The following is a 12702-nucleotide window of genomic DNA, read 5'->3' as shown; positions in this document are numbered from 1 at the left end:
AGATCTAATTTCATTACAATATCATCATGCCAATGTCATTACAAATAAAGGCAACTATAATAACAAGGATCCTGCAGTCCTTCCTCTCACAAAACTCCCCTTGAACTCAATGAGAACGATTTTTTAAATAACCATGTTATAGTATATTATCAAGTACAAATCCAACATATCAGATAAAGTCAATGGAGACTATTATGTTTTCAAAAGAAAAATGCGCCATTTGCACTATCTTAAGGGAAATGTATCAGTAAAACTATATTAAGACAGAACACTGTAAATCCCAAGGAAATTCTGAGTCATAGTTCCATGTTGTCCTTTACCACTCACTAATCGGAATCACTAATCAGAAGGTCCAGCACTCTATAACATACGGGTGAAATATACAGTGAAGAGAGAAAAATATACATACAAACTGAATACATACTGTCTATTTGCTCTTGTGGCTAAAACGTTGGTTTGGTAATCAGGAGATCTTGATTGCCATGTTCATTTCAGAAATTTGTAAAATTAGAAGAGTATTGCACCACTGCCAAAAAAACAAACAAACAGTGACTCATGACTAAATAAAATGGGACAGAACTATTCAATAGTAGTAGCTCACCAATGAAGTGACTAAACGAGGTAAATAGGCATTTATCTATCTATTCCGGGTTGATTTCAATGTGTGTTCCCATTTTCTTCTTATCCTTTTCTATTTACATCTCTTCAGTTTAAACAAACATTTTGATATGTTATTTATTGTAATTATTTGCTTTAAGCTTTTTATTAATCATTTTAATCTTTAAATTGTTTTCCTTGTTTTTTTAAGAGGTGGAAAAACAATTAAAACTTTTCACAAAAAAAGTTGAAATTTCAAAGGGGGGGGTTCACTTCAAAGTGTTTGACATGGAGCAATTTTTGATCTTATTAAATTTCACAGAATTTGTTTTCACCACAAAACTTTACAATTTTTTTATTTATCAAACATTCAATTTATAATAAATTATAACAAACATAATCAAGAGGGTTTTTTTTTAAAAAAAGAGCTGAAAATAGAACAGAAACCACACAAAAAAAGGGGCAAATGCATTTTAAGATCTTCCAGTGTAGCTAAATAAGATTTTCAATAAAGGAAAAAAATTAGATAAATTTCCCTAACAACTTGGATAAAAAAAATTAAAACAAAACAAAAAGTCTATGAATAATTTTGTCTGTGAAGAGGCCATTTTTTGATTACGCTCTAATGATTTCTTGTGGTTTTATTATTTTTGTTCTCGTTTTCTGTGTTTTTCCCATCATTATTGTTAGTAATTAATTATTTATTATTATTATTAAAGAACCTAGATGCCTCAATCTGAAGTGGTCCCCATTGTACTAGGCAATTGTTTAAAGAGAGAGAGAGAGAGAGAGAGAGAGAGAGAAGATTGTTCTTTGGGGCAAGGATTATCTACCAAAAAAAAGACTATCAATAGCCAGACAGAAAATAACCAAACTATAGGTATGCAACACCTCAGAAATACAAACTTGCTACACTCTCCCATCAACCCCTTTTCCCATTATTTAGTTTCCCCAGAACCAAACCCACTCTTCCTCCTCTCTGTGCACATACCAACCTTTCAGCCTGCCCACCTCATAAAACAGCTGCAGGCTCAGTCTGGGAAAACACACTCACAAACTGGCTCAAAGTGTGTGAAGGACTGCTCCTAGGTAGTCTCTATACTCACTCATTTACTCTTTCCGTGGGCTTTCCCTCACCTGGATCACCCAACACTCACTCTCTCCCAGCCCTTCCATCCACTTTTGTGAAGTCAACCAGACCGACGCACATTTGCTATTATCTTTCACCTTTCATGGGCCACCATCCCTCCCAAATTCTTTCCCGCCCCCTTATTCCACAACATCTGCAACCACAATCTCTTCACTCCTTCCCACCTAACGTGACCAGACGTCCCGATATCAGGGGCTTTTTCTTAAATAGGCAACTATACCCCCCACTCCGTTAAAAAAAAGTGACCCGATTTTTCACAGTTGCTATCTGGCCACCCTATTCCCACCTGTCTTCTGGAGTGTCACAAGGCATTGAGTCTTCTCACTGTTTTCCTTCATTTTGGGCTAGGAGTCTTCCTCCTCAGAACACCCACTCGGGAGTCCACATTCCTGGAGTTCCAGAACTTTCCTAACTTTCCAAAAAGAAAAGGAGTACTTGTGGTACCTTAGAGACTAACCAATTTATTTGAGCATAAGCTTTCGTGAGCTACAGCTCACTTCATCGGATGCACACGGCTGTTACTCTGAAACCTAACTTTCCAAGGGTCTCTGGGCGGGCCACAAGATGTTTCAAGGGGTTTGGAAACCATGGGTGAAAAATCACATGTGGCATAACTCCATGCAGTTCAAGTGGTGGTGGTGGGATGGTGCTGGGGGGAAGGGGAGAGAGATAAGGGATGCGTGAGAGAGATTCATCTCAAAATTCCCTGTAGTTCTGCTGCATCCTATAGCTAATGGAGTATAGAGATGAGGAGTGTGGCACACTGGGCTCCTTAACAGGCTGCTGCAGTTAGTTGGTGCAGTAGGAGCAAAGCAGAAGAATAGCCTAGTTGGGAGGGAAAAGAAATAGCTGCAGGAGGGAATCCATCTGAGAAGAGAGGGATCTAGTATGGCTGGTAATCAGGGTGATCACCCTGGGCTCTAACTACTAGGGGTAACAAATCAGCATATGGGGGGACATCCTTCAACCTTTTTCTTTTTTGGGCTCAGTTACTGGTGGGAAGAAGGGGACAAAAATATTTTTTATCTAGGATGGCAAGACACCTATGGCTGGTCCTTGGAATGGCTTCATTTCTGTTCCCTGGTGGAAAACAATTAATTAGACGTGAGCATAGGACTAAGAGGTCAGGACACAATCCTGTGCTCTAGAATTAACTTTGGACTTCTCTTCCCGGTTCTGCCACACACTAGGATATAACCTTGGGCAAGTCACTTAATATATGTACCTCAGTTTCCCAATCTATAAACTAAGAACAATAATATTGCCTACCTCATGAGGCTCTGTGAAGCCTAACTCAACAGTATTTGTAAAATGCTTTGAGGTCCCCAAATAGAAAGTATTATAAAAATAAAAATTATTAAAATATTACCTTACAAAAGAGTCTTTTAGAACTTAATGAAGATTAAATCAATAGGGTTCTATGGATATTACTCTGAACCACCTGTGTAATAAAGAATTATCTTAAATATTCTTAAATATTAATACAGAACTACATGCTTTTATATAAAATTCCATCAAAGTCTACAGATGGTCAATAGTTTTCTCACAGGAAAAATGGTCTTCACAGCTTGTTTCAAAAACAACCAAAACCTGCCCTTATGAATCTTTCTGTTGACATCAATGTTTTTAGGCACAAGAGGATTAAATCAAGATTGCTATAGTATCCCTACAATATAACAATCTCTATTTTGGTAATTGTGCTTGATAAGTACAATCATACTATATACATCCTAATTATTATGGCAAAAATGTATGCACATACTTAATATTTACACACACAAGTAGTCCCAGTGGCTTCATTACATGAAGTTAAGCACATGGGTAAGCCTTTGAAGAACTGGAACCTATAATTAAAGTACTGAGTATGAAAGCCTAATGAAAAACTTTCTAAGACATATTAAATAACTGCATTCTTACAATAGTTATATCAACAACCTAACTACAACTTAGATACAATAGAACTGACGTGCCAACGAAGGAGCCTGATTTATTTATTTTTAAAGTGTGTCTTTCATGCTACAGATATGCATGTAAAGCTATTAAATTCAGAGTCAAATAATACACTTGTGCTTTAGCACTATGTAATTAATTCCAGACCCAAAGTAAAGACAAATAAGATGAAAAATATCTGTGGTCCTTTGACTACACTGGTACCCGACAGTTTTCAAAAGCACCTCTGACCCTTCTTCGGGCTGAAAACTTTCTCCATGTTTGGTTTAGCCATTTTTTTAGCAGTTTGTGCAAATTTGAGTAAAAAAACAAAAAACACCTAATTCATGGAAGACTGTTCCATATTTAAGCAAGGCATCTGCTGGCATTTAATGACACGACGAGCCATTAACAACAGTGGCTAATTAATCCTCAAAGAACACCATTGTGTTATAATAGCTGTAACTACTGGGGTGCAAACATTTGAAAGTCACAGATTTTAAATATACATTTTTAAGACACATTGTATGTACAAAGCAGCACTAAGGGCTCCACCCTGCAGTTTTCATCCATGCGGGCCCTGATCCTGCAGTCAGACCTGCACAGACAGACCCCCTGTAATTGTACAGAGCCATCGGACCTTTACATGAGGACAAGGGTTTCCCCATACAGATGTGATTGCAGACTTGGGGATCCAGGAGTTAACCCATGGATTTAAAGGACTATCATTTGAATAAGGGCTTTGGGACTGGGCCCCAAATCAGCAGTTTGCATGGCTCAGAAACTTCTATATCGTGCCCACTGGGTTTGGATTTAGGCCCCAATCCTGCATGAAATTCTGCTCAGACAAATGCCCTGTGTCTGTGCAGAGACCCATTGAAATCAAGGGAGGTCCAGCTGCACAGTCATTTACAGATCATTGCCCAAATCCCATTCTATGCATGTACAAAAACTACATTAACCTCTTATATTTTAAACCAATGTTAGATATGAGTGACAGCCTTCCTAAAAGGGCAATAGCAAACCCTGGAGTCTATATGTCATTATAATGTTTGTTTGATACAGACAATTTCAAATAAATGGTCAGAAGACATCAGACAAGGGTGACAATCTCCAGCAAGTATCTCCTAAAAACTACTTGTCTTCTTTAATCTCTCCCACCCTCACAAGGCTGGCAGGTGGCCTCAAGAGCTCCTGCTTAAGGGAGCCATTTTATAGACTGAAGTCACAAGCACTAAAGAATTCAGCATACAGTAAGTGTATGTTTTCACACATTTTAATAGCAAATGTCTATGAGGAAACAGAGTAAAAACAGTTCATTCTACTGTGAATACTGCCCTTGATTGCGGGCCACATACCACAATCTCAGGAACAACCTCTGAATGATCATTCACTGTTATTGCCCAGTTTACCAGTAACTATTTGTTTCTATAAAGTTAAAGTTACAAGCCACAATAGATAGAGAGGTGCTTATAATGGAACTGCCTTTGCAACCAAAACTACAGTGTTCCTAATGGGAAAACATTGCAATACCCTTCCACACACAATACCTACTGTATGGCCCAAATGGATTGTAATAGGGGAGGTTACTTTTGAATCTTTTAAGATTATTTGACTTTGGCACATTAGAAATGAGAAGAGATGTCACAATGCTCACACAGTCTTGTAATATTGTAATTTCTGCCCAACTTGTTACAGCCTTTGCTGTAGAGGAATGGTCAGTGTAGACTTGACTTGTAACTAACAAAGAACAAGGTAAATCCATCCGGTGGGGTGAGGTAGGGCAGAGGAGGATCCTACAGTGTAAATAAGAAAGCAGCTCAGCAGAAAGCTTAGCTTGTCCCCAGCTGTTTACAAATATATATTTATATTGATTCTATAAATCATATATTGTTTAGACATTTGCTTTAGTATATTTCTGGATTAGGACAAGTTTAGCTGAGATAAATTTGCATTATGTACACATACAAGTAATCTGTCCATAATTGCGTTACAACGGATGATAAATTATAATGGATGGGAACCGATTTTTATACGCACACATACGCCATCAATTATGACAAGACTGTTTTGAAAAAGTCACTACCGCTCCGGCGCTGCGATCAGTGGTACAAGCAACTACAAGTTACATATTAAAACAACGCGGACAAACTTCAGCAAACTCTACTGCTCCTGCTGCTGCTTACCTGGGTTTACATGTAGAGGCGGCTTCTCCTCTCGGGCAGGGACACTGGGAATGCCCCCCCCCCCCTTCCTCGGGAAAAGGCAACAAGCTGAACTCAGGCTTCGTTCCAAGTCACCCAGGAGGGTTTCCCAGCGGAGAAGGTTTCCGTCTTGACCGGGAGAGGGTTCCCAACTGGTGAGGGGGGGGGGACAAAGTAGGAACCGGTGCTGCTGGGAAGAGCTGATTGCTGCTCAGCTGGGCCGAGGGGAAATCAGGGTGGTGCCGGATTTGGGGGCTCCCGGAGGAGAGGGAGGGAAACTAAACCAACGACCCCCACCCAATAATGTTGTCCCCGCTGCGGCGGGGAAAGTTTGAAGGAGTTTGGGGAGGCGGAGGCAGGACGCTGCGGCCGGGAGGGGAGTTTGCAGGCGGTGAAGGGAGCCGTGGGCTCCCGCTGCAGCCCGCGGGGGTGGGGGAAGGAGAGAGGGAGGGGATTGTCGTCCCGAGAGAGCGAATGGGGCCGGAGGCGGCGGCGGCTGCGGCTGCGGAGCGAGTGCGTGTCGGAGTCGCTGTGGAGCGCGGAGTCACAGCCCTGGAATCCCAGGAATGCGGAGCGGCCGCTGCTACTGCGGGGCCCGGAGACGTCGGGGACTTGACATGGGCTGTTTTGTTGTTGTTTGTGTGTTTTCTTTGCAGAAGAGGAGGAACGAACCCCGTCGGCGGGAGGAAGAGGAGGGGCGGGCTCCTGCCAATCCCGCCTGCTGCGACTCTGCCAAGGTCGGGGCAGAGCCGCGGGACGGGCTTTTCGCTGCTTTCCCCTCGGAGCCCCCCTGTCTGCGCTGGTCCCGCCCGCGCCCCTTCGCCTGCGCTACCTTTGCAACCCAGTTCCTCCCCCCGCGTTCTTCCAGCCAGTGAGAGGGGCAGGGAGCGAGGGGCGGCCGGGGGGTTGAGGGTGCTGGGAGAACAGCGAGAGTCCGAGTCCGCAGGGGAGGGTTTGGTTTGGGATGGGGGGGGGGGAGCGGGAATGTTTGAGAGGGAGGAAAGGGCTGAGTCAGTCCTAGGGAGTGTGTTTGGTCTGCGGGGGCTGAGGCAGCCCAGGGGAGTCTTTCGGAGGCCAGTTTCTCTGCCCCTGCCTCCCCGTTTCAGCCCCACTTCCTCTGCTGTGACCCCCACCCCGCCGGTCTACCTCCCCCCTGCCCTTCAGGCTGTCTGGTCTAGCCGGCCTCCAACCCCACCCCTCATTCTCTTCAGCCCCTTTCCCTGTATTACAAAATGGGCCGCCTTTGAGCCTCTGCGCGCTTCCCTACTTCAGCCCCTGCTCCCTGGCCTGTCCCTCTTTCACATCTTGTGTTAGGAGCCGACCCACACGTGTCCAGTGGCAGGGCGCTGGGGAATCCAGCTGCTGCTAGTTCTCCCTACTCCTTGCCAGCTCTTTGCTGGGATCCTCCAGAGGGAGCGGACGAAAGGCTCCCTGGCTACCTGCAATGCTGGCACCACTTGTAATTGGAGAAGAAACAGCAGAGAAAACCCTGCAGCCCCCCAGATGTGCGATGGGGTAAAAGAGATGGGAATGTCATGCCAGAAGCATAACATTAGTGCAGCCACCAGAAAGGCCCTTCCTCATCAACAGTGGGTGAGAAAGGGCCTTTCTGGTGGCTGCACTAAGATTGGCTGAGGAGCATGGTTGGGGCACATTGTAAAGCCAGGCTGCTGCTTCTGCTGAGATGATGAATCAGTTATGAATGAACTGGTGTTAAGAATATGTAGACACCCTGCAAACAATTCCCCAGATATTTATAGTGTTTTACAGGTGTTGGGCATTTAAGTAATATATCATTAAAATAAATTCACAAAAATTTTACTCTTAAAAAAGAGCCCTTGTTTGCCTAAAAATCAACACTGAAAATCGGGAGGAAATTACCTAAACCAGATTTTGAACCCTTATATTAAACCACTTTTAGCTCTTAAATTCACCTTACTGTGCTTGATTTCAAGTATGGGAGATTGTTTAGGAGGGTAGTTTGAGTAAAATCTATTTATTCATTTTTGAGTTAGCAGAGCAGGAGAGAACCAAATGGAGGGTAGGAGCAACCCTAGAATAGGGCACAGAATTCCTTTTGGTGTCAGAGACGTACACAGAATATGCTCCGAAAACTGTAAAATTCCCTACACAGGAGTTAGAGAGTTTCATGAGCAGAGTAATTTCTAAAAAAATGGGTGACAATTGGAGGGTTGTTTGTTTGTTTTACACTTATGTAACACATTTTGGTATTCATACATACTTTTCCCCTCATTGAAGGGCCAGGTCCTGCAATACTCATTCAGTACATGAGTAGTCAGTGGGCATTACCCACATCAGTAAAGGTAATAGGATCAAGCCCTTAAAAAAGAGAGAAATAGCACAGTTCCTCAATTTAGATAGATTCATAATTGTGCTTCAGGACCATATGTGGAGTCACAAGTCTGTGTCTTACCCCTAAGATTGTAAAATGTAATTACACTTTGCAGAGAAAGTCCTATTTATCTGAAACGCTCTAACAAAGCTGTTGTGAGGCTTAGTGAAGTAAGTAAATAGTATCCACGTCTTACAGATGGTTATGCTGAGAAGTGATTCTGATGGTAAACTGTTGCATTCAAAGGTTTTTCTTGCTCCAGGTCACACACTGAGTCAGATACGGAGCTGTGAATAGCACCCAACTACAGAACTACAAAGACACATTCAGTCACAGCACAGCAGTAGGTAGTGCACCATGAGCAGAGTAGCTGCAGCTGGTAGCAAAGCAGGAGAGGACAGTGGAGTTTAGAGTTTCCTTACTCCAGATCTGTAAGATTCTTTTTTATATTTTCCCCCTCACAAGTAGAAAAACACAGAGGGTGGGGTGGGGAAGTGGGCATGAAACTCCTGAAGTTTCTGCTGGATTCTCTCTGCAACTTTGAGGCCCTACCAAGCAGGCAGAAGACTTTACTTCTAAACACTGTGGAGGCTGGCATTCACAGGTATATCTTAATGCCTCACCACAAGGTGTTAGCCACCTCTGCGGTTTTGTTGGGCCCCAGGTACTGCTCCTGGCCCCTTTGTCCTCCTCTAGACCTCACTGCACCTGTACAGAACTCTTCCATTCAAGGAGTTTTAAGTGCGAGCATACGGTAATATTGCAAGCAGCACTAACACAGTAGCAGATACTGGCTCGAGTATCTGCTAGTTTTGAATGGGAGCTGAATCCCAGCTCCTGTCTCTCCTGTCCCAGCACAGTCCTGAAATACTGAAGAGTCCAAGAGGAGATAAAAATATGCCCCAAAATACAGCAGCTTACAGAGCTGACCCTTTTGCAAAGCCCTGCCTGCAATGGCAAGCTGTAGCCCAAAGAGAAAACCCACCCAAATATATAAAAGCTGCTGAACCAAGGAGTGGTGAAAAGCATGGCCTACTGTGTGACAATACAAATATTAATACCTGTATTTGGCTCTTAGATACTATGGAGAGAGGTGCTTTAAGAAATACACAATTGGTTAGTACAGACAAGCTTCTGAGTGGAAATATGTCACTTTGATACCACTCCCACCTTCAGCATGTGTAGGACCCATTGTATTCTTGTTGCCATTACTTTGCTCCCCAAAACAGAATGGAAAGGAGCATACAGCCCCGACGTTTAAGAAAACAAGTTACCAGCTTCCTAGAGACCATGTTTAAACATAACTCTTTTGCTAGAAAAGTGTTGCCATGATTTAAAATATTATTAAAGATGGGACTCAGTGGTTTTATATGACAGTTTATGGAATTTATCTCTCTAATATCCCATCTGCCCTGGAAAAAGTTTTTTGTTTGGGTATCCTTTTGCAGCAGAGTAGTCCTAACAAAGTTGATATACATTTTGGATTTGCAGAGCAGACAGGACTGAATCATGTTTTAACTCTGTTCCTAAACCATGCTAAAGTCTGGCACCTGAGCAGAGCTGTAACATAGCTAAAAAGAAGTGAAAACATAATCCAGTATATCTATACTGAATGAATGGTGTGTCAACCATATCAGAGGATTATTGTTTTGTATCTGGGTATTTTTATCAGTAAAATGTAAAATGTCTATGGGACTTGGATATGGTGTACAATGAGATTTGAAATAGTTCTAGCACCTGGTAACACCTGTGTTTAAACACTTCCAACATGTTTATCCTGGGCTAAAGCAATTTTTAAAATCTTGTTATAACACGGAAAATGTTCAGTCCCTGTTTATTGGCAAAACCATGTCATAACCTGTTTTCAGCAAAACTCCCTTTACACTGTGCTTAAGCAACATCTGGCGGTTTGCTCTGAGAACAGTAGATGAGGTTTAATTAGCTTTACAGCCATCTACATTACAATCAAATCAAAGGACACAGTTGCAACACAGTTCGAATATGTAGTGTAAATATGACCTTAACTGTGCTCCCTAACTATTCTAAAAGCTAGAACATGTGCTGGGTACCCTGACTTGGCTGTAACTGTAATGGAGACAAAAGCTTAGGCAGTATACTGGGAGAAACTTCTTAGTCCTAAAACCATATCTGTACTTTGTAACTTGGTACTTTCAATTTTTTTAAGCTTACCATAATTAAGACAAGTTTACTTGTCTAGTGCCCTATGTGCTTGTTAATGATTGCATTTAATAGTCCTTTTCAAAAATCTTCTCTTTGAAAAGGAATTTGGATTACACAATTATGGAAAACAAACCTGTTGCCATCAAGCATGAGCTAACATGTTATAGTACTCTATAGCTTACAGTGTCTTACAGCCAGCACCAAGTTTTGTGGACCAGGAAAACTTTTCTGTGATTATCCATACAAATAAATTATGGAACATTGAACATTCTAGTTTGCTTAAAGTTACAGTCTATTTCTACAGGTTTGGGGAATAACTGAAAATCTCGGCCTTTTTTTAATCCTTGAATAAAAGTTTGTAAAATCAAAAAAGTTTTAGTGTTTGAGACTGATTATAGTGGTGAACTCTTGCTTCCACAGTTATGGTTGTGTCACCACTTCTATTATAAACCCCATTTTTCAGGCTCTTATGGAAATTGTATAGAAATGTGTTTCAGGGTGGACATTAATTTGTCACAGAGACTTAAGACAGAAGTAAATATTTTTCCTAAGTTGTTTTGGGGTGGTTTTTTTTAACATCAGTTAGGATATTCTTAGGATATTCTAGCACAATTAGAAATTTACTATTGTAATTTTTTAGTTTATACAATCCAAAATCGGCATTCATTTAAAAAAAAAAAAAGCTCATTTTTTTTAGTGAATTTACTGCTCCTGAAATTACTGGTTTGACAACCCTGGAGATCCAAATCCATAATGTATCCATATAACAAGGCAACAGTAGTGCAAACCTAAATAAAAGTGACACGATTTTCAGAGGTGCTGAGCACCAGCATCTCATAAGGGCACATTTCAGCAAAGAACATTTAAGCATGTGCTTAAGTTCCATGGAAGTTAATGAGACAAGCACATACCTAAAGGTAAGCATAAAGATGGACTACTGAATCAGGGTCTAAGTCTAAGGGAATTTCAGGTGCTCAGAACTTCTGAAAATCAGTCTCTTATTTAGGCACCTAAATATGTATTTAGGTACCTAACTTTTGGCACCCACATTTGAAAATATTGATCTATAACCCACATTTGAAAATACTGATCTATAACCACTCTTTGGGCCATCCAGTTCCTGAAAATAGCAAAGAATTGGTACCAAGAGACCTGAATTTATTCTTGGTGCTTTGACTTTGACACCTACACGTTGCTTATCTGTAAAATGGAGATAATACCCTCCTAGTTTACAAGATTGTTGTAAGGCTCAATTCATTCATGCTTTTAAGGCTCCTTAAAATCAGCAGATGGAAAGCATTATATAGTAATATAAATATCAGCGTTGTTTTCATATGTATTTGTAGAGCACCTAGTATAAGGGGGTCCTGATTCACACTGGATTTTATGACAACTACAATAATATAAATATTAAATAATTATACTTTTTCTTTTCATTAGTGATTAATTCAGAATATGATCATATGGTTTTCTGATATAAAGCCATTTTAGAATGTTGAGAGACTGAGATTTAAAAATTGGTTATTATATGTGCTTCACTTTAATTTTCACAAAATGTTAAGTATTGTCAGTATGTGACCAATTCGCCTTCATACCATTCCGAGTCATTGCAATCTATCTGGTCAATGATTCATGAACTAAGAGTGATTTAATCAATAGTCTGTAATGAACATCAGGCCAAAAAATGCATTTCTACATAGCCTCTATCATTTAGAGTTTTAATTCATAGAGACATGATTCCAATAAATACAAGTGACAAGTGTATTGAATAAGTGATACCATTTGTCAAAAAGGTGAAGTGTGATTTAGGGAACTGGTAGTAGGATTAAACCCTTTTACCTCATGATCAGTGATTTGAATCTGACCCAAATTGTTGTTAGTGACTGAAAGTTGTTACTGCCTGATGGCTCTTTTTATCTGGGGCCTATGTGAAATTAGTTAATGGCCTGAGTCCACTTCTCAATGGACAGATTTCCACATTACAGATGGCCAGTTTGCCAGCAGTCTTAGCAGAAAGGCCAGTTAAGACTCAGTGGATTTTCAGACTGACTCACCCTCAGATTCCTAGATGTGGTCTGATAAAGAACAGCATTGAGGCACATTAATGGAATTGTGCAGGGAACTTCGAAACTGCCTACAGTAGATAAGTTTCAGAGTAACAGCCGTGTTAGTCTGTATTCGCAAAAAGAAAAGGAGTACTTGTGGCACCTTAGAGACTAACCAATTTATTTGAGCATAAGCTTTCGTGAGCTACAGCTCACTTCATTGGATGCATATTCCGATGAAGT

General features: G+C 41.1%; 1 protein-coding gene across 2 annotated transcripts in view; it reads right to left on the bottom strand.

Moving 5' to 3' along the window:
* Positions 1-6361, bottom strand: part of PTPN14 (protein tyrosine phosphatase non-receptor type 14) — a 181799-nt gene extending 175438 nt beyond the window's left edge. The window contains exons 1-2 of one of the 2 annotated variants that reach the window (XM_073338921.1): positions 5863-6361; positions 425-526 (exon numbers count right to left, since the gene is read on the bottom strand). The gene's annotated coding sequence lies outside the window, so the exon portion shown is untranslated. The remainder of the gene's footprint in view (positions 1-424; positions 527-5862) is intronic. The other variant, XM_073338920.1, reaches the window with a different exon arrangement.
* Positions 6362-12702: the final 6341 nt, after the last annotated feature.

The sequence above is a fragment of the Lepidochelys kempii genome, chromosome 3, assembly GCF_965140265.1.
Source record: "Lepidochelys kempii isolate rLepKem1 chromosome 3, rLepKem1.hap2, whole genome shotgun sequence".
NCBI classification, from domain to species: domain Eukaryota; kingdom Metazoa; phylum Chordata; order Testudines; family Cheloniidae; genus Lepidochelys; species Lepidochelys kempii.
This window is presented reverse-complemented; position numbering and strand designations above follow the sequence as displayed.